This window comes from Pollicipes pollicipes, unplaced genomic scaffold (genome assembly GCF_011947565.3).
Source record: "Pollicipes pollicipes isolate AB1234 unplaced genomic scaffold, Ppol_2.1 Scaffold_7231;HRSCAF=8579_pilon_pilon_pilon, whole genome shotgun sequence".
Classification (NCBI taxonomy): Eukaryota; Metazoa; Arthropoda; class Thecostraca; order Pollicipedomorpha; family Pollicipedidae; genus Pollicipes; species Pollicipes pollicipes.
This window is the reverse complement of record NW_023597034.1, coordinates 17,062,063-17,083,465: the sequence shown is the minus strand read 5'-3', so window position 1 is coordinate 17,083,465 and position 21,403 is coordinate 17,062,063.

The following is a 21,403-nucleotide window of genomic DNA, read 5'->3' as shown; positions in this document are numbered from 1 at the left end:
GCTTGAACGCTGGGCTGACGGCTGGTGATGCCGTCAAGACGCACGGCGTCCCTTCCTCCCCGCCCACCGATGACACTGCTGCCGGTCGGTGGGCTGGAAACGAATCGCTCATGTGTCTAACATGGTTAGAAACGCGCTACACAAGCGGAAAGGCTCTGCGAATTCATTCTGTGGGCGGCCTCCCATCGCTCGTCATGTGGAGTGACGGTGGCGTCTGGGAAGGTAAGTACACCCCCAATGTCATTTGCTCGCCAGCAGACGCGCAGAATCACAGCCAGCTGGCTTGGTTGTCCCCTCGATCAATTTGGTGAAGTTGCGCCCTGATGAGCGACAGCTTCGCTGTCCTGATGTACTGGTTGAACGGTGTAAAATGGCCCAGTCTGCTTTCAGCACGCGCCAGTGAAGTGGGTTCTATAGAATTTGCCAGTTTTTTCGGTTGGGAGCTTGAACTCCCCCCCCCCCCCCCCCTCTCAGCTGAGGAGAAATCTACGCATCTGCTCCCGAGCCGTTCTTGGCGCGTGAGTGGTTGCGGATGGTCTTACGGACGGAGGCAAATTCGGGGGGGGGGGGGGGGTCTGGGCTACAATTGATGCGCAAGGATGGCAAACATGTCCCTTGTATGTATAGTTGTCCTATGGTGTCGGGAGTAAGTGATGCTATTCTGGAAATAGGAAACTAGGAATCATAAAGTAAATATGAATATAAAAAATAATAAAGATAGGAAATAGGAATAGGAAACCTCAGGGGCATAAATTGTTTGGGCCGTGTACTGATGAGCGAAGACGCCTCATATAGCTGGTCGTACCAAGTGGGGCCCCTGTGGGCGAGGGTGGATCCAAAATTTCGGGATGGGGCCACGCCACATTGTGGGATCCCTACCCCCAAAATCACCGTATTTCAGCCATGGCATTTGAGGTTCTTGTGTATGATGTTTCATAGGTGCAGGAACATGTAAAGAAGTAGGGACGCAGGCTCAGAGTATGCTTATGGAACTTTTTCCTTGGAGATGGAGGCTATTGTTCGCTCTTAATTCACATGAAATAGTTTGGAGATTACGAAATGCCATGGCTGCTAAGCTGGGCATGCATCTACAGTTGTTCTCACTGGTGCACGGGTTTGCCCGTTCTACTCATGTATGCAATTCGACAAATAGGGCTATCCAGCTTCTCAAGATTATTCGTCCATTTCAGCATTCTTTTTCCTTGAAACGAAATGCCACGAGCGGGTGTGCATTTTGGGCTATTGAGAATGCATCTGCCTCCACAGCAGGGTGTGTCATGATTAACAAAACTAAGTGAGACAAAGAATTATTTGACGCTGGAGCCCACAGGCACACGGCATAGCAAAGGCTCTTCCCAAAAACTAATTCGTCAGGCGAGGGTCCTTCGAAATATCGCCGTAAACCGACGTTCGGCGATGCAGTCACCCAACGCTGGGCGGCGCCCGCCGCCGCAGGTAACACCAAGCCGTGGGCGGCAAGCGACACAAAATACCTTTGCGTAGAGAGGGGATGCTACCGAGTGCTCCTTAAGCCGTCGTACGAGAATGTTTCGATTTGAAGTCTAATATTTTCGGATCAGACATTGCCCGATTGACTGCCTTTTGGCGGAAATTGTACATGCTGTTGAGTATAAACTCGTTGGAATAGGCTGGTTAGTATTGCTTTAGACTTACACTTTTCCAAGACAACTCACGTGATGCAAACAAAACTATGCATGGAATATGACTCAAAATATTGTCCGGTGTACAGTTTAATACATACAGCAAGTGCGGGCTGTACCACGGAAGCAGAGAGAGGGGGGCCGTAGGGTGACCCCATGCACATCTCGCTTCTTGCCGAGCCTGTGTGGTCGATGCACCGGCCCAAAAAACAACTGCTCACAGACTGGAAACCCAAAAAGTGTGTTGGCAGAGGCCACACGGCAGCAGCAAATATGCACCTTCACAGCTGGGCTCCACATATTGCCGAAGCTCCAGCTCCAGCCCCAGACGTCCTCGGCAGTGCGACGCTGCGTCGCACTCCTAGTGTGAACCAGACAGGCCAAGATGGCCAGCGGTGCCTGCACTTTGTTCCGCAGCACGCAGCCGCTGAGGTTTCGCACTGGGGGCTGTGCGACTGGCCCGTGCCAGGGAATCAGTTCGGTGTACCTCACGGCCTCGAAGTTCGCCGCTGAGATGGCGAAGACCCTGGGCTGAAGAAGACCCTCGGTTTACTGCTCACTGAGCGGCGCGACGATCGGAACCGCCTATTCGCAGACCATGCGGTTCTCATCCCACACCATGTCCAGCAGCAGCTGTTCCGGACGGACCGAGTACACGTTACGCTGGAGGACTGGCTGCACCGTGGCCTACGTGTGCTGCGTAAGGTCGCGGAGCAGCGCGATGCTCCGGAACAAGTTGCGTAAGCCAAAGTCGCAGCCGCTGTTTTGCCGGATGGCGGACCACACCGACACGTAGTGGCCGAGGCTCTTGAGAGCGCTGCTGAAAGTCTCGGTAGAGATGCGAAATAGGGGCAGACCAGCGGTCAGTGTCAGCTATCAGAAAACAAAAGTGAATGTATTAGAACAATTCGCTATGAACTGAGCATTAGATCATACAAAAATTATTGTGCCTCTTTAGTGTATGGAACTATGCCGACATCCAGAGTCCTCAAATGTGGCGGAATACATATCAGCAAATATGCTAGTAAGCATAAACCAACCAGCCAATGATGAGACATACTACGGCACAAGGTATGCTATTAAGTAAATGCCCAACAGTGAGCACATGAAAAATCGATTGATACTTGATGGACTTAAGACACTCATGACTATAGGGTTCACAATTACGTACACAGACGGCTCCAAAACGGATACGGGTGTTGGTTCCGCTTTTGTGTGTGGCCCCGATACGCGATCATTTACACTGCCAGCCCATGCGTCCGTGTATACGGCAGAGCTTGTGGCCATCATTAAGGCGCTTTGCTTTACAGAGGTGGGCGAAAACAGTCTGCACAGGATTTTGTCGGATTCCCCAAGTACCATTTCGGCGTTAAGGCGTTTGAATCCGGCAAACCTCCTTATTTAGGTTATTTTAGCTCGTCTCGACTCTGTACCGGGCTGGCAAGACCATAGTACTTTGCTGGATTCCGAGCCACGTTTGCATTGCGGGAAATGAGCTGGCTGACGCTGCCGAAAAGCGTGCTACTCTTCGTGCCTGTCGCAGAGCGTTTCCAATACCCGCTACAGACCTACACTCGGCCATCTCTACCTTTTTGGGTGGGGAATGACAGAGCACATGGGTTACGGTGCCCACCAGTAAACTGAAAAGCATTATGCTGGTTGTCCAGGAATGTCAGCCATCCTATCGAAAGTCTAGACGGGAGAAAGTTTTCCTGCGTCGCCTGCGGATTGGCCACGCTTATTATATATATATATATATATATATATATATATATATATATATGTATGTATGTATACACATCGATACCTACTATGTCGCGACGAACTACCACGGCGTCGCCACTGCAACGCCACGCTCTCAGTGGAACATGTGTTCGTATGCTGTCCCATACTACGCGTCGAGCGTCTGAGGTACTTTGGCCCGGCGGCGCCTTCCCTGACGCTCTCCGATTTACTACATGACAGCTCACCATATATCGGACGTACACTCAGGTTCGTGTCGCATGTTCAGTTCTGCACTTTATATACACTTGCCCGAAAACCGCGTGTAGGAAGTCTAGGTTGCCAAAAATTTATCATCAACATGTTATTATGGGTTCACGTAATCGGACATGATTGGTGACGCGTTTCTGTCACGACTCCCGTTTTCAGTTCTGACTGATATATATATATATATATATATATATATATATATATATATACATATATATTAGTCATTCAGTCGTTATGGGAGCGGAATGATCACAGTAGTCGGCGCGCCCTAAAACTCCAATCAACAACAATAGCGCGTTTTCATATTTACCTGACATGGTTCGATGGTCCGATTCGCCGCTGGGCGGCCACGTTACGGACAAAGTTGTTTTGAACGCCGGAGGCCAGAAGGTGCAGCAGCTGCTAGTTGGTGCTTTGCTGCTGAATCAGGCCAACCGGCAAGTTTGGCACGTGCCCCGACCTAGGCTTGAATGCTACAACGTCGCTCTCCCAGACCTCCCCGGCACAGGTCTCGCCGATGGGTCCAGACAAAAAATTTTATCCCGTGGTAGTGCTGCCCAAGCTCAGCAGCAGATGGAGGAGGGTCAGCTCGTTGCCACGCAGCTGGCAGTTGAACCAGTGTACGGGTGACTCGGTGACCAGCTCAAGCAGCCGGAACATGTCGTCTATCGTTTCGGTGTTGACGGCCGTGCCATCGCAGCCGAGTACATTGATGTGACCGTTGCACTTCCGGCTCACGGGGTGTAGCTCGTTGAATAAGTGCAGGGCGCGGCCGAACTCGGACGTAAAATGATTCACGCAACGGCTGCCTAGCTCAGTGATGACAACCACGTGTTTTCCGACGGCATTCGTCCGGCTCAGTGTGGATCATGCAGATCCTGCATTCGCGGCCGTCGAAGTAGAGGATGGTCAAACCCGACTCGTGGATTGCTCCAGCATTTTGACGAGCCGTCTCTTTTCTCCCTCTGTCTCTTGCGCAGCAGATCTTTTTAGGATCAACGATGTTTGATTTCAAGTAGCCAGTCCATCTCTGCTGTCTTGTTGAAAGGCGATGATAGCAGCAGCGACCCGTTTTGAGCCACCGTAGCTGTCAACCGCCAGGGCGGTGTTAGATCGTTAACGTTTTAATCTATAGTGCCAGTGGCCTCAACCGGAACGCGCAATCGGCGCCGTCGCCATCTTCCGTCATGTACGGAACCGTGAATGAATACATGAATCCGTGCTTTCAGCGGACTCGCCAGCGCTGAGACCACTTGGTCCCGGAGCAGGCTCGGGGTCAGCACTAGCAGCCAGCGCTGGCTCAGCAGGTGGCGCGGGCTCAGCAGTCGGCGGGGAAGGCGACTCAGGATCAGCAGCAGACACAGCCTCACTGGCGGCCGAGCCATGACGCCCCTGAAGTTGTCTGGCCGCCCTTCGCGTCTCGCGAGCTTCCCTAGTCACAGTCGTATCCCGGTCATATGGCGCCAGGGTAACCTTCCGGTTCCTGCACTGGTCCTACACGGCAACCTCCTCCTGATACAATTTGCAGGCAACTGGGCATGGAAGGCTGCACCGATACTTGCACTGGCATTTCGCGACATCAAGAAGCTTGTCGAATTTCGCGGTGGCGGCGTTGCTGCGTCACTCTCTTTCTCTCTTTGATTTCTTGCTGATAGTTCTGTTGGGATAATATCAATCCCTGTCGATCAATTTTGTCACGTATTTTAGATCATGAACAAGGATCGCTGCGTTGGTCCACAGTACTCTGATTCCTACCGTCGCGGTCTTGAAGATGGTACCAGTGAGATCCCTCTTCGATTCACTCAGTCACCTGATGTAGCTCAGGGCTTTCCCGTAGTCGGCAGCTGGTGGCGGGACGGTAGAGCCGGGTGGCCTGCCACAAAATGCTTTGTGCGCGACCGTGTAGCCTTTGGCATGATCACGCAAGTAATTACTCGAAAGAAATGGTTAAGTACCGGCAAAACTAAACCAATAAGCCCATATCTCCCACGCAAAAAGCACATAAATCGCAAATCAACATCACGATGATGCGTTAGCAATAACAAAATTGAACCTAACCCGGTGTGCTGGGGTATTCTCATAGCTGCACAGCTTTGGCTTTTACCAAAAATTGATGTTCTTTGCTAAAAGCTAGCTTAAAAGCTGTTTGGCAATGTTTTGCTGGTGCGCTTCATGGTATTATTCCGTGCTTAATCTGCCAAGTACCAGTAGAGTGAAAAGTGGCAGCTTTGAGGCTTGTTGGAGGATGGTCCCAGTGCGTAAAATAGGTGGCGCTAGTATCGAATACGGGTTTTTTGGCCCATCAAAGAAAAACTGCTCTCGCCTCACGAATATCAACATCGGTGCGGTGCAAAAGACCCGAAAGTTTATCATTAACCCGGACGCCAAGGAAAAACTTTGTCTCAGCTGATTCCAAGAGATTCATCCTCTCGATGACGCACCCTACTCCACAGGGTAGATGCCAAAATATGACCTGGATGTGAATTGATCAGAATTTTGACTGAATCAATGGCCGAAAGTGTGCCAGAGTTTTTAGATTTCGATAGATTTCGCCGCCTGCCTTTTAAGAGGTAAGATTTGTAGCCGTATTGTTAGGCGGAAACAAATTTGAACCTTTGCATGCTACTGCCAAAAACAGGGTGATAAAAGCCATAAAACTGCACCTTACCCTGTAAAAATGAAGAATGAGAAATCAGGGAACACAATGAACCTTTCACAGAATGATGGCCCTTCTGTCAAACATTCGTTAGGAGCAGGGGCGGATACAGGATTTCGTCAAGCGGGGAGGGGGGCCACGCAGCATTGTGGGGTCCCTGGACTTTGGGCCCCTCCAAAAAAGTATTTTTGCTTTTCGGTCACTCCATTTTAAAACAAGTCGCATGACATGCATATATATATATATATATATATATATATATATATCTCTCTCTCTCTCTCTCCCTCTCTCTCTCTCTCCTCTCTCCATCTCTCTCTCTCTTCCTCTCTCCTCCTTCTCTCTCTCTCCTTCTCTCTCTCTCTCTCTTTCCTCCTATATCTTCTCTCCTCTCTCTCTCTCTCCTCTCTCTCTCTCTATATCTCTATTCTCTCTCTCTCTTCTCTCTTATATATATATATATCTATATTACTTATTCTTATTTGATAAATACGGAAACCCATCTTACTGTGCACAGCCCTATAAAGCTAGGCGTGCTACGCGTGCACACGCATAGAGCTCACTCATTTTCTACGGATCTTGTTAAATGCTCTCATTTTCAGGCTAAGTGTTTGGGAACAAAAGACAAAATAAATTTGAGTTGACTGCTAACAACTATCGAAACCAAGCATGGACCTGATTTCTAGCTTATGTATTTGCGGTAACCGGGCTGGGCGATGCAACCAATTGATTGCTGATGGCTGGTACAGAATTGTTCCTTTGTTATAAAGAAGTGTACAACATGTCCTAGCATTCCAAGTATGTTAAGAACGTGATGCACTAGTACAATAAGTGTCATACACTCAATAGCCAATAGAAATGGCGCATGCAGTGTGTCATTTGTCATCGTCGTACATGTCATTACATGTACGACGACGGCCGCATGCAAAATTACGTTCGGTAATTGCGCGTAAAAATTCATCGGCGCATATTCGACCTGTGCTCTCAGGCGAAAGCACCGAGGGCAATTGGGACGAAACTTGAGTGATCATGGGTGCCGCAGGGGGCCGACAAATTGGCTCCCGTCAGCAAGAGTAGGATGCAAGTATAGCAAAGGAGAATTACCCAAAAACCCTGAATTAATACCCCTGTGCGACCAAGCGTGTACGGGCACTTAACCGAAAGAGCCTCGATGGGAGTGAAGAGTCCTCCGTAAATGAGATCAAAGTGAAATATCCTTCGATTAAGGTAGAGGGCCCCTGAACATCGAGTGTCCCGGTGCCTTACTTTATAAGAGTTCCAGCAACAGCACAAGGCCCTCCAAGTAAGTAGAAAGAACCGGAGACTAATATAAAGCGCCCCTGAGCAACTGAGTGTACCCTGGCATATAGGATTCCGGAAAAGCGTTAGAACCATCCGGCCGAATGGGAAAAATCCTGATCGTTCCAGGGTGCCCAGGCATGGAGCAGATAGCGTCCCAACAGCAGCGTTGGACCATACGAGGAAATGTAAGGAGATCAAAGGCAACATGGAAAGCTCCTTAGCGATCAGATCGACCTGGCAAGTGGACATTTAGGACCCGGGCAGCAGCGTAATGCCTCTGGACCGTGTAATGAGCAAAAAAATTTCCCCAAGCAACACCTTTTCAATCAGGAAAGAATTAATTCCGCCTGTGCATGAGCTCTTTACTTTTGCTAGCAATTGCTCCTGGTCGTCTGTAGGTCCAAACGCTCTCAGCTTTGTTGTGAGAAAACTGCATCTGTTTGGCCGGTTATGGGCCCCTTTCGGAGCCTTTATGTCCTCTCGGCATGGTCCATGGGGACATGGCCCCGTGTCTCCTCCCTCACTATTCGCAACTGGCCCGAGCAGTTTAATAGGTGGGGCCCGTCAAGGGCATAGGGCCTTCCACTCAACTAAGAAATACTTACGATAAAATGGGTAGGGGTCCCAATGATCGGGTTTACCCGAGCAGGCTAAAATAAAGGTTCCCTGTCAAGAGCGAAGGGCCCTCTATTCAAATAGTAAGTACCCAAGATCCAACGTACAGAGCCCCCGGATGATCGGGTGCGCCAGAGTGGGTTGACATATAGGGCATATAGGGGGACATATAGCTCCCATCAAGAGCTCAAGGTCCTCCATTCAAACGGGAGGTACCCAAGACTCTATGTAAAAGGCCCCTTGAACGATGGAATGTGCCCGAGCAGGTTATTAGAAGGGGCCCGACAAGAGCGTAGGGCCTTCCATTCAAATAAGAAGTACCCAAAACTCAGTGTGGAGGGCCCCCGAAATATGGAGGGTACCCGAACAGGTTGCCAGATGACCTCCATAGGATCAGAGGGCCCTAAATTCAAACATCGGGAACCAATGTGCCCGAGCAATCCAGTGTAGCCGAGGACACAAACAGAGGGGGCCCCGACAAGTGTGCAGGACCCCATTCGAATAGCAGGTGTCCAAGGCCCAGTGTAGAGTGCCCCCAAACGATCGATTGTGCCGAAGCAGTTTATCAGACAGGCTTCCCCACAAGAGTGTAGAGCCCCCCATTCAGAAAAGAAGCATTCAACACCCAGTGTGGAGAGTCCTCGAACGACTGAGTGTGCCCAAGCAGGCCATCAGATGGGCACCCGACAGGAGTGTAGGGCCCTTAGCAAGTGGCACGGGAATTGGAAACGCCCGAAACCAATGCAGGGGGACCATGAGCATATCGCAAATGTCGGTAGGTTAACCGAGACCCACGTAAAGGGCCCCTGAGCAGCCAAGAATACCCCAGCTATAGCTCACGGAGCCTTTCTGGCGAATGGAAAGAACCCGTGGAACCGCCCGTGATTGACAAGAGTGCCCTGGCACGCTAACAGAAAGGGACCCAACAACAGCGCAGGGCCCTCCGAGTAAATGCAAAGAAATGAAGCGCAACGTGGAACCCTCCTTAACGACCGAAATCATCCTGCAAGTGGGCATATAGGTCCTCCGGAAACAACTCGATACCCCTGGACAGTGTAATGGGGCTTATAGTTTCCAGTTCACGACCTTTCTAATGATTGCATAATTTTTGGACTTCTCATGGGCTCTTTGCTTTTGCTTACAACTGTTTTTGGTCGCCTGGAAGTCCAGAGATACCCAGTTTCGTTGCGCTTTGTATTTAAAAACTGCACCTGTTCCGCCGGCGATGGGCCCCCTCGGAGCCAGTGGGCCCCTTCGGGGTCCAAGGGGGGCATGACCTTGTGCCCCGCCCCCTCTGGATTCGCCCCTGGTTATGAGCCTGCTCCCGTCCGCCCAGTGCCGTGGTCTGGCTGTATCCCGCATCACTAACCGCGAACTGGTCGCATGGCTGCTTTGCTGCATACATGTACATGGTGTTGAATGGTGACCCCTGATGGTGAGCGCCCCCCCCCCCCGCAAAAAACGCCGGATGTAGCTTAATTTCTTACAAGAAACACGGTGTTTCTTGATAATTTTACCTTGTGACCAGAACAGTAACAGAAATCAGAAGCCACCGCGACATTAATTCAGTTTGTTTTTGAAGTCAATGAACTGCAGAGATCAGCCCTTGATCGACCGTATGGAATAAATCACCGACGCCCCTAGCTTACAACGGTTTAGTGCATAGGCGCAGGAACGTTTCAAAAAATGGGGGCCAAGCTCAGGGCGCACTTCAGAAACTTTTTCTGGAAAGCAAGCCCGATGACCGGGGGAGGGGGATAAAGATGGAGGCTGTTATCGCTCTTTATTTAAATGGCACGGCCGCTATGCTAGATATTCATTTAGAGCTGTTTCTCACTGGTGGGCAATCTTGCCTACTCGACTCATCTATGTCATTCGGCAAATAAGGCTTCGCAGATTCCCAAGATTACTCGTCCATTTCAACATTATCTGTGCTGGGGATGTGGAATTCACAAGCGGATAGGCATTTTGGGTTATCGAGGAAGCATCTGCCTCCACATGGTAAATACCAAAATACGACCTGGACACAGGCTGGTAAGAAATTTGAAAATGAATCGCTGGTTAACAGTGCGATAGATATTGCATGCACCTTCATTCCCCTGGCTGCTTTTTTAAGAGATAAGGCTTGTCCAAGCATTTTTGGTGGAAACAAAGTCGGAATCTTGAAACTGCCGAAAACAATGTGACAAAAGCCATAAAACTAGAGATTCTTCTTTAACAAGTAAGGCATAGAATGGAGGCCCTTCTGTCCTATATGCCTTATTTTAGCCCTGCTCCGGTCCGCCGTCGGCGGCCACTGCCCTGGCCCGGCTGCCTCCTGCATGACTGATTGCAAACTGATTGTGCGGCTGCCCCGTTTCATATTTCTGGGTCAGTATTGCTACTAACTGGTGTGTAAAACATGTTGGACACCTGCAACAGCATCTTTTTCCGAATTATTTTTCCTTAAAAGCCTCCGGGAAGCTGTCTGCCGAAGGTAAGAATTGCCCCAACGGACGTTTAATTGCCCATCATTTGACATAAATGACTTGATCTGCTTTTGTGTGTAGCCAAGGGCGTGGCCAGAGCATGGCTAAGGGAGATCACAGGGTTGGCAAAAGTCCCTCTTATGGTGCCCTTCTCCCCCCAAGAAATCTCCGTATATAGCATACTTGGTAACAAGGGATACAGTTTTCCTGATTGCATTGTTATTTTTATCTTGCAATCAGACCAGATACCAGAAGCTACCGTGAGACCAATTCTGTTTGCATTTTGAAGTCAATAAGCTGCAGAAATCAGGGGTTGAACGACCAGTGGAATAAATCACCGGTGCCCTTAATTTGCAACGACTTAGTTGGCTCCTCTTAAACCGATAGAATTCACAACCTTTGTCAGAACGTTTTATCTATGTTCTACAGACATTAAGGACTTGGCGAAGGTCGATGGCAGATCGATATGTTTGTTCGAAATTTGAAGATGAAAATTTGATTGCAGATCGAGTAGTCAACAATGTGCGGAAATATCTAACATTCAGTCAGAACCGATTAGTGATGCAAATTATGTAACGTGATCTTTAAGCATACGCAATCGCAAATATTAGTAACAAAAACCTCGACGCTAGGCGTTGCAGTCTCTGCAGGCCGGGTGGCGTTGGCCCGGCAGCGAATATTGAGTCGTGGCTGACGGGTAGACGAAAATGTTGACGCTTCTGAAAAAGTTCCTTTAAACGCTTCAGCACATGAAATCTTACATTAAGTAGGCACTTTGGGTGCATTTTTTACGTGTGCGATTTTTGGACCAATGATTTTATGACGGATTGGCCCTTTACACGCGCTCGGGTGGGATGGGGGGTCAAAATGACTCCAGAATGTTTTTCCGAAATGGTTTCCGAACAGCGCGACGTAGCCGAGCCAAATGTTGCATAGCTATAAGCAACTGAATAGTGGATCGTCTGACGTCAAAAATTTAGATGTACATCATAAGGTCGCAGACCTAATGGCAGATCAGTCAGGCCATGGTTTCAGGGAAGGTAATTTCCAGGGAATCATTCACTCTGATCCAACAACAGAGTGTTAGACGACACTCGACATCTCTGAGATACTTCCTTAGGTAACACAGCAATTGAATGAACAAATTGCATTGACCTTGGGTCAGGTATGAAAGTCAGACCAAGGTCAAAACCAACCTGTTTTGTTACCCTTGGGCTTGCTGTATGGATTAGTTTCTGATGCTTATTTCGGATTTAATGATAACATGAACCGTGTTATACACCTTCCATAGACTTCTCAAAAGTCAGAATAGGTCACGAACCTAAAATGACCCGGGTCAACATTTTGTTTTTAGGAATATACTACCTAGCGTTAACCTTGTCGCTCATGCAAATGCAAAACTCAAAGCGGTCTTGTATGGTTCCGGTCATCATGACCTTCAAAAGGTCAAATGAGGTAGCTAATCACTAATCAGGACAGGTCACTAATCACAAATGGTAGATGAGCATGTTAATTTTTCCTTAGAACAGTTATCTAGGTTCCTGGGGACCTTTGGAGACCAAACCGAAATTTGAATTTGTTTGACTTTATTTGACCCGAATATTATGACCTATGAATCTCAATCTTGGACTTAAATGAGTTCACGTACAGGTCAACATACCATGTGAATCTGGTGTCTCTATCTTTCTTAGTTCATAAAATCTCAGGGGGGGGGGGGCAAATTGAGCCCCACTTGACCGAAGGGTGTCCAACCGGCCACCCGGGCGCGTGTTGAACCACCGCTAAGTGGCGCTGAAATCTGGCAGTGGAACTAGAAGAGTAAGGGTAGAATCTCTATTTTTCGTGTTTCTGCAGCTATTAATTTGTCTTCTGTCCAGAACACAGACTAAAACGGCGTCCACTGACTGGTGGCACTTGTGGTGGCCCAGGCCGTTCGGTTTTGCGGAAGCTGCAACCCAGGCCACGCTGTCCTTGCTCTCGAGGTTGCAGCCGGGTATCTTCAAACCTTTTGATGTGACTTTTCACTAAACCATTCTGAAAAATAAACGTTTTCCGGCAAACATGGGATGACCTCATTTGTTTTCAAAAAATCATTTCGACCAGCTCTATTCAACAATAATGAAAACCCCACTCCGCCCAACACTAATGAGACTCCTTATTTCTTTCTTGCCCTTGTGTAGAATACCAGGGGTACATTATCGGTTCCGGTCCAGGGCTGAAAGGCCACTCCGTACCATCGCGAAGTGTCTTCTGGCAGTCATTCTGACGACACGGAGCGGTATCTCCTGGTCGATACGGAAGCCATTAGAAGGATGTATTCCATCACAATGTTCCCCTCCGTGACACGGGAGGCCGTCTGACCTGCGCAGTTGGCCCCGAACCAGCATAGGAACCATCAACCAACATGTATCATCGCCGCAGGCATTGTCAAATAATTGTCACATATACCACAGCTTCATGCTTTTCTGTGTGTTTCAGAGATATTGAGGACTCCCTGAACCTAGATTGTAGATGGAATGGGATCTCAAATTTGCATTAACATGGCTGATCCATGTTCGTCTTAAAATGTTCAAGATTAGGTCAGAATTAATTACTGGTAAAAACTATGTAATACAGCTTTGAACATGGCTCGCAAGTCACAGCAACGACAGCCTCGACGCCCTGCGTTGTAGTCTCCATAGGCCGCGTGGCGTCGGCCCATGGCTGTGACGCTAGGCAGTGGCCAATAACCAAACAGAAAGGGTGACGCATCTTGAGAAAGATGACTAGTAAACCAGGCAAATCGGCATCTATGTTTGATGTGGTGCAAAAGTAAACTAAGCGCAACCTTAATCTGAAAAGTGGGGGGCCAGTTAACACTGCTGCCTTCCCCCCACCTTGAAAAGTGGGGGGCCATGGCCCCCCTGCCCTTCCTGTTTCTATACCCATGGTTCAGTGGCCTCTCTTCAAACCGATGAAATTTAGAAGCTTTGTCAGAATTTTTTTATTTGGGTTCCACAGACATATTAAGGACCCCGCGAAAGCGGGGTGTTTATCGAAAAGGGTTAAACATGTGCATGAACATGGCCAAGCCATGTTTGTTTATAAATGTTCAACATTTAGCCAGAAGCAATCAGTGATGTAAATTATGTACCGTAGATATGGATTATGTGAGCTAGTAACATACGTGCTTGCAAATCTTAGCAATGACTACCCCAGCGGCTAGTCCCGACCCGTGGTCAAACGGCGGGCGGAATTATGACGTTTCCGAAACAAGCACCTTTGAACGCTTCAGGACGTCAACTCGTACATTTAGAAGGAAGTCCGGGCGTATATTTCATCCGTGCGATTTCTAGATTTATGATAAGATCGGGCTGGCCTCACAGCACCGCGAGGTGGTGCTAGAATCTCGTGGTGGAACTGGAAGATTAGATATAGAATGTCTGTTTTTCGTGTTGCTGTAATTGATTAACTGTCCAAAGGACAGATAAACACGGCTCCCGCTGCCTGGGGTGCCGTGGTAATCTATTCATCTGTGTAGACTGCAGTGATCCACGCTGCTCGGTTTTACGGAAGCTGCAACCGAGAGCATCGCTGTCCTTACTCCTGAGATTGCGTGCGCGCATACTCTAACCTTTGGATGTAATTTGTTTCACTAATCGGTTCTGCAAACTATGAACGTTTTCAGGTAAACATGGGATTGCCTTGTTCGTTTTTGAACTCAATTCGACCCACTTTTGTCAACAATAATGAGACCCCTATTTCTTTCCGGTTGAGGGGCCCCTTAGTAGACCGCTAGGGTACAGTACTGTTCCCGATAAAGTGTTGGAAGGCCATTCCATCACATCGCGGGGTGTCTTGCGGCTGTCATCCTGGCGACATGGGATGAGATCTTCCGGTCGATCCGAGATCCGGGGATTCGGGATCCGGGGACCCTTAGAGGGATACATCATTTCACGCTGCTCCCCTCCCTGACGCCGGAGACCTTTTGACCCGTGCAACTGGCCCCTGATCAACACAGGAATCCTCATGGAGGCAACAACACCCTTGATCGCCGCAGGTGGTCCAATAATCACCTCATAGGGTCCAGTTCCATATTTTTTGGTGTCTTTCAGAGATATGTATAGAACCCCTGAATGAAGATAGTAGATCGAAATGGGGTCCCAAATTTGTATTGATATGGCCAATCTATGTTCGTCTTACAACATACAGCATTTAGTCAGAATTGATAACGGATAAATATTAGGCAACATCGTTTTGAACATGCGCGCTCGCAAACTGTAGCAACAGCACCGACGCCCTGCGGTGCAGTCTCCGCAGGCCGCACCGCGTCGGCCCCGCGACTGTAACACTGAGGAATGGCCAAGGGGTAGACGAGAAAGATGACGCATCTTGAGAAAAATGGCTGTCGAAGTAGGTAAACCGGCATGCATTTTGAGCTAGTGCAATAGTAGGCTAAACGTAGGTTAAATATGAAAGAGCTAGGCGGTAGTTAGCCCTGCTGCCTCCTCATTCCTTGAAAAGTGAGGGGCATGGATGTCGATTTCTCAAAATGATTGGAGGGGCCAACTTGCTGAAGCCGCTGAAAGGGGACAGGCGAGACAAACTTCTCAGATTGTATGCAATTATATATATATATATATATATATATATATATATATATATATACATGTATATATATGCCTATATATATGTATATATATGTATATATATCTATGTATATTTATATATGCCTATATATTTATGTACATATTTATATATGCCTATATATATATATATATATATATATATATATATATATATCGGAGAAAACGGGACAAAATGAGGCACCTTGGTAAAACGGACACCCCGCGATTTCGGTTCATAGAGGTGGCGCCATCGGAAATCAATGGTTTAAACTAAAGGTTCTCTGACAGGGGACGGAAATGACGTGCGCCGGGCTTTTCTGTCCGCGGCCGTCGTTGGGGCAGGACGTGAGTTTCGCTTTCCAGTTTTTGTGATTATTTTTATGGTGATTTGGACGTTGTTTATTCTACGAGTATAATGAACCGTGAATTTAAAGTTGCTGCGCTTTGATGGTGTATGCGTGCAGATTCCTTGTGAGCAATTGTGAATTTTTCGGGACAGTTTTCGTTGCGTGTCGAATCATGTTGTGTTGTTGGCGTCCATGGGGCAGAGTGGTTGGGGCAAAATGTGCACTCGGGGGAAAATAGGACCCAAAGGTCCCATTTTTCCCGACCTGAAATATGACTATCGCAAGGAAAGTCTGGCTTAAATAAGCCATGAACACAATGTTTCAATGGTAGTAGCAGGCACATGAGTAGAGCCCGAAACAAGTGAATCGATCCTGTTTCAGTTCTATGATTAAACAGTGGTCGAACTACTGCGTCAAACTGGGAATGTGCGGCCTTGCGATTTGTCGTTTATAATTTATTGAAGGTGCGCATGTGATAGCTCTACATTTATCATTTCCTTTAGGCCTAATTTATTGCAATTATGTTGTTGAACAAATCTTGTTTGTGAACATAAGAATTGTAAGTACCTACCTGTGATGACTTGATTCAGCATCATCCATTTCCCCATCTCTTGGATAGTCTCTATAACTTACTTGTTAGTCAGCAAACAAGCAACGACTTCCGACCGACCCGTTATGAAAAAGTATCTCAAGAAGTAACTTAGGCTATGAAAAAGGTGAAAAGTTCATACATTTTTGGTTATTATCGCATAAAACTCACAGTACATTTCGTAATTTTCCGCACACTTAAAGGGTGTATTTTTCTGCATGCTCAGACACTGGCAAAAGTGCTCACGCACAGGTATTCTGTCTGACAGAGCTGGCGTAAGAACTAAACTTAAGTTCTCTTTTATCTGCTTATGGGCCAGACCCAGCAAATTGTAGTAAGTTCTAATGTTTATTTATCATGTTGTGCCCAGAAACGCTGCTAACTACAATAAAGTGGGGAAAAGTCTTACATTCCCTCTAAGCATATACGATTCAGTGTTTTGTTTTTTAAATTATTAAATAGTTCAACGGTTTCTTGTTCCTTAAACATTAGGACTGACTTATTGTATAGTATTACATAGAGGGTGTTTTGTCATGTCGTCCCTAATATTAAACGTAACTAATTTAACACAAGAAATGAAATGCCCTATTACTAACTAGTTATAGGTATGCAGTTAGGCATTTCGCTTTGATAATCGTACTTAAATTTTCATAGCAGGTAACGTTTTCCTAGTTTATAAAAAGGAATATAGGTACACTGACGAGTCCAGGGAGGGGTGGGAAGGGGGGGGGGGCTTACGGGGCAAATGACCCTCCCAGATCTGTTCAACGTTCACGCCGACATTCTTTTTTTTACAGAGGGTCTACTTCGCCAGACGGAGAATGGTTCGAAATTACAAGAGAAAAACCGATCGGCAATCCTGGAAGCAGGATACGATGGCAAAGGCCACCAAAGCAGTCAAGGTGGGGAAAAATGTCCACCAAAGAAGCGGCACGCCGCTTTCTGGTCCTGAAGTCGACTCTCAACAGACGGCTGAAAAAGGCACGGGGAATGTCGACAACACAGGCCACAGAGAAGGTCCTGGGTCGACACAAACCTGTTTTCGCGGAAGCTCAGGAGCGGGATTTGGTACGGCACATAATGAAGGTACAAAACCGGATGTTCAGAATAACGCTGACTGACCTCAAGAAGCTCGCATATGAGTTCGCAGACAGAAACAAAATCACTCACCCATTCAACACGGTGACGAAGATGGCAGGGAGGCGTGGATACGGTGCTTCCGCAAGAGGAACCCCACGGTCTCACTAAGGACACCAGAGGCCACAAGCGTTGTTCGCGCCGGACTCGCGTTCTTTAACAACCTTGAGTCGCAAATGGATTCTGCCCAGTTCGGTCCCACACACATCTACAACGTGGATGAAACGGGATTCAACACAGTCGCAACAAAAGAGGAGGAGGTGCTGGCGAGGTGTGCAAGGGTGCAAGCAGGTCGGCCAACTGACATCTGCGGAACGAGGCACGCTGGTTACCGGGATGATGTGTATCAACGCTGCGGGGAGCTACATACCCCAGGTGTGATATTCCCAGGAAAGAGGGCCAACCAGCAGTTGGAGAAGGGTCTTCCCCCAGATAGCTTGGTGCTGTACCATGAGTCTGGTTGGATGCAGAAGGGGCTGCTCGTGAAATGGCTTGACCATTTCACACAGCACGCGAAGCCCTCGAAGCAGGATCCAGTCCTTCTCATGCTGGATGGACATGCCAGCCACACCAAGAGCCTCGCAGCGATCCTGCTATGCAGGGAAGCAGGTGTGGTGATGCTCACCATTCCTCCGCACACCCCACACCGCATTCAACCAATGGACCGGACGTTCATGCTTCCCGTCAGCACCTTCTTCTTCCAAGGTCAGAGAACGTGGCTCCGAAACAACCCTGGTAAAGTCATCACACTGTATGAGATGGGGGGAGCTGATCGGGTCAGTCCACGTGCAGGCGGCAACAGTGAAGACGGCGTTGAATGACTTCGAAGTCACATGGATCTTTCCCACAAACCGCCATGTGTTTGGCGAAGAAGACTTCGCGGCGGCAGAAACAACGAACATTCCGCTGACCGGCACCGCAGACGCACCAGTGGATTCCAACCCAGCAGCAGCTCCTCTGCCCATGCCTGGACCCTCTGACGTTGATATCTCGGTGAGCACGAACGTTCGGGAGTCCTCGGAAACTGTCGCCGGAGACGCAACGCAGGCTGGAATATCGGGGCAGGGAAGCTTTACTAATGCCGAAACTCCGGCGAAGTTGCTCACCACTGGAGCTCTGCCAGATGATTTCTCAAGCTTTAGCGGTGACGAAGATGACGTTCTAGAAGTGTCATGCTCAAATGGACCGAGCCATACTTCCCAAGGTCAGAATGACACACCCGCAAGCTCCTATGTGTCTCCCCGCGAAATCCTCCCTGTGCCAAAAGTGCACTCAGGGAAGTAGAGAGGTAAAGGACGAAAGAAAGGTATAACATGTGTCTCGACTGGGACACCATACAAGGAGGAACTCAAGGAGAGACTCGAAGGAAAAAAAGGTAGAGAGGGAGGAAAGAAAAATGACGACAGAAGCCAGTCTAAAGGACGAAAAAGGAAGAGTGTAGAAACTCAGAAACCGTAGTGCAAACAAAACACGCGTACGCCGCGAAGGCTTACCTTTGAGGAGTTCTCGGACGAAGAAGATGTAGATTGTCTGTACTGCGGGTCCTTCTTCTCTATGTCCAAATCGAGCGAGTTTTGGTCGCGATGTGCTCTCTGCGATAAATGGGCGTACGATGTCTGTGCAGGGATTGATGAAGAGGACGAGTGCGTGTTCGTGTGCGAACTGTGCCGGGACGACTAGGCAGGCTGATATCTGTCTAGTTTCGCCATTGGTCGTACCTGCTGACGGGTCCACTAGGCTGTGCTCTTTTCGTGTTTTGCGTTCACAGTGACTAAGAAATGGATTGATGAAAAGAACGAGTGAGTGTTCCTAAGCGAACTTTGCTCGATGACTTGTGTGTTTGAGACTCGATCGTTGTCGTCTCATGTGCAACCACTAGGCTGTGTTCCTCTAGTTGTGTCTAAGCCATGCAGCAATGGCTTTCACTTCATACCAAGCTGTAATACACATTTGCTGGCCATTATAACTCTTATTCGTGGGGTCATACTGAGGAAACGAGTATGGAGTGGCATGGTTCGAACAAAATGTGGGAGCCCAAACTTAAGAAATATAGCTATTGGATGTCCAGATAAATACCTACTTACCGAGCAACGCATTTATTGCTGCGTTTTCATTAAAAAATGATAACTTTGAAAATATTTATTTCGCTTATTCAATCTAACCACTTGTTCATTTTGCCCCAAATACTGCTTTGTTTTGCCCCAAGCCAAGGGCAAAGTGAGGAAAAAACATTGCCTAATATTTAGGAGGCAATAACATGAAGAGATATCAAATTGTAACATGAAGAGATATCAAATTGTAACATGAAGAGATATCAAATTGTAGCATGAAGAGACACTTTAACATGAAGAGATATCAAACCAGCGCTTTTATAAGAAATAGACAGTTGATCAGCCTTCAATATCCACCTGCTAAAGACTTTCTGGGCAGATTTATGCACTTCCCATATTAAAAAAACTGTTTAGGTGTCTGTCTTGCCACGCTTTCCTCTAAATCAGAAACAGAAGGGCACCCGCTTAAGCATATTTGCGGAAATGCTGAAAACCATTATAACCTATTGCATGGAATGAACACTAACAGCATTTCGCATAGATTCGTTAACATTAACATTCAGCCAAACGTATCTATTTTATGGATGACATGACATGAGTCAGACGAATCAGACGCAATCTGCGAGGGTTCCATGCATGATTGCTGGGGCTACCCGCATGAGCTTTAAAACGATATGAAGGCGAAGTGTGATATATATATATATATATATATATATATATATATATATATATATATATATATATATATATATATATGTACACATACACATTTTCGGAACTCCACACCTGTGCATGAAAGGGCAGCTCAGCATTTGGGGACATGTCCCCAAAATGCCCAAAGAGATGCAAAGTTCCACCCATGGACATAGCTCCGAAACCGTTTCCTCTCTCCTCCTGGATCCGCCATTGCCAGCAGGCTTAGTAAACAACTTGCACTACCGAGCCGCTGTGGTTCCGTCCGATTTTTGGAGTTTTTAGACAAGTCGTGATTCTTACGGTAAAATATTAGGAGTAGTAGAATATGGTAGCGTGGTTTGGAACAACCGCGTCGCTTATGTAGAGCGTCGCATATTTTCGTTGGGTTTCGCGGTGGGGCGCGATGTGTGGTGGTGGTGATTTTGGGGGTGGCTTACCCTCTTTAGTTTAAGTGATGGAGATTGGTGCTCGTTGATTGGAACGTAGCGGCATCTTTGTTACGGAGTTCTAGGAGACCGTGTTAAGTTGAAAACACTGTATTTAGGTGAACTGTTATTGATTCGGCCAGATGCGCAGCAGCCATGTTGCGTCTTCGCGGTAGACGCGTACGCGCGGTTTCGTCACATTTCAAGATGTGTGAAGATGAATGCACTGAAGCTAGCGGATCAGAAATGAAAGCTGTTTGAAGGCTAGCATGGGCGCAAAACCAAGTACATCACAATCCCCCAGTCCAGGAGGTCGAGAGCGGCCATATCCTGACATTGATGGGTCTGGCTATTATGGTGCAAGCTCACCAGGCACTTCTGGGCAAAGCAGTTCAGGATCCAACTCAGAACGAGCTAGGGCAAGATCATTATCATACATGCCAGATGCCAGTGGCTCTGAACCAGGTGGTTCAACATTTGGGTTGGGAGGTGTGAGCAGCTTCTTAAGAGGCAGATCAGTGGACATTAGCAACCAACAAGCAAACTTCAATTCTTTGGAGTCCCTTACAGAGAATGGAGGAATTGGTCGATTCCTGGGTGCTCATTCTCTGCCTGGAAACCTCTGGTCACTCAGCCCCAATGGTAAGTGTGACCTTGTATTCTGGTGTCAGTCCGCAAATAACTATATGTGCTGCCAGACTGAAAAGTGCATGCTGTGCCAAACATGTCAGGCATATTAGATGTATCATAGCAGACATTTTGTGAAAAAAATACAAGAGCATTTAGGCAATAATGTGACAACTTAAAGTTTGGTGCATTGTTGTCACCAATTTCAGTGCAAAGAGCATCAATGCATCAAG